The following is a 1,926-nucleotide window of genomic DNA, read 5'->3' as shown; positions in this document are numbered from 1 at the left end:
ACACACACACACACACACACACACACACACACACACACACACATATAGGCATATTTTAGCTAATTTTATCCTGTTACTCTTTATTCTCTTCTTTTACTTTTAATGTGTGTTTGCACTACAGTGGGAGTGGCTCTAATCTCGTTATGCACATAAAATACAATGGTAATAAAGGCATTCTATTCTAATCTATTCTGTTTTTAGGTAAACATATTAAATTGTCTTTTTATTTTAGTAGCCTTTTGGCTGATTAAACCAGAACTGATTTATTTATTTTTTTTCTGTTTTGACAGATGGGGTTATTCAGAAAACTTACAACCCTGAAAGCCACCCAAAGAATTATGTATATTCGCACAATTCGTAATACATGTACAAATATATGATACCCCTCACATTAAACCAAGGATCAAGTCCCAGAGAGGTACCGTATGTGGAGAAATTAATAGCTATAGTGTTTAGCTCAAAACGTTTGCCATAATTGCATTTTGTCAAAAAATAATGAATAATTGCCTTAACAATGTACAATTTGAATGAACTGCATGAAATTGGGTGATCCCGAACCAGCCAGCAGTTAACCATCGGATTCAGGAACCACTCCCCTTTMCGTGTCGTCCAGAATCTGACCCTGTGACCAAAAATTGGAAGACACACAGACTCCATTGCGGAGGGAGATAAATCGCAAACTGGATGTGATTCTGACAAGGATTGCAGCCCAGGAGCAAGTCTCTGGCATAGGATCATATCTGGGCGAAGCTCCAGATGGTGAGAGGCGAGGTGGACCCTGAATTTGGTTTATTGGAATTTTTCACCACTTTCACAAATGCAGTAATGACACTAACAGCAGCCGGAATGTTATGATTTACTTGGTAGGTAGAACCCCAGAATGCAAGACCGAGTGAGTTCAGCAAAAAATATTTATTAAATGAAAACAAGACGCTGACGTGGCAGCAAACTAAATACATAAACTTGACTTAGGCTTGAGACTAGACCTTGAGCATCAAACAGAAAACAAGGATCTGACAAACAATGAAGACACTGAACAGAATAAAAAGGGAAACTAATGAGTAGAAACAAGAAACACCTAGGGTAGAAACATCAGGATCAGGTGTGAGTGGGCGGGGCTTGAGCAATGGCTGACAAGAGGAAGAAAGCAGAGGACAAGACAGAAAACTAGAATAACTCAGAAACGCAGACACAGATCATAACACGGAAATTCTATTGTGTTTATCTATTGGCTCTCAGTGGCATGGCCTCGACTGCCATGCTTATCTGAAACTCCCCAAGGATGAAATGTCAACAAGGGCTTGATTCCCTCCCACCCCCATCACCCATGTTGGACCTGGCATGTGAACCCAAGGCCGAGGAGGAGGCGACTCTGAACTCTGGCGAGCCGAGCAAGAGACGAAAACATCATGGGACTCTGGACTCTGGTGGAGGCTAGGGTCAGGTCGTAGCATGGACACCCACCCTCAACGTCACCAACTCCACTGATCCCCGCCCCATCTCATGTGTTGTCTGACCTAAGCTTCCTCCCTGCCCCAGGCTGTCTTGTCTTCATTTATTGGTGCATATGACCCTATGTTTCTGATGTAAACATAGGGTCAGAGCAATTTTTTTAACTCAACCCTATTGTGTTTCTCCAGCTGTTAAAACGTAGGGTGAACCCTGCTGGTTGCTGCGTGACCTGTTCCCCCATTCCCCCGTTCCCCCGTGTTTTGTCATGTGTGTCTTCTTGAATGGGTGTTCTTAATTGTAATTTCATTGTGCTCTGTACAATGACAATAAAGGCATCATCATCGTCATCGTCACCATCATCAAATGTTTTCAGTATAAAAACTTTTCAGCAAACTCTCCTACTTTCTTTCGGTTTAATGTTAACTTTATATGCATATGTATGTATATTAATATATGTATATATATATATATATA

This window comes from Austrofundulus limnaeus, unplaced genomic scaffold (genome assembly GCF_001266775.1).
Source record: "Austrofundulus limnaeus strain Quisiro unplaced genomic scaffold, Austrofundulus_limnaeus-1.0 Scaffold74, whole genome shotgun sequence".
Taxonomy (NCBI): domain Eukaryota; kingdom Metazoa; phylum Chordata; class Actinopteri; order Cyprinodontiformes; family Rivulidae; genus Austrofundulus; species Austrofundulus limnaeus.
The sequence above is the reverse complement of the archived record's forward strand: the minus strand, read 5'-3'. Positions refer to the sequence as shown.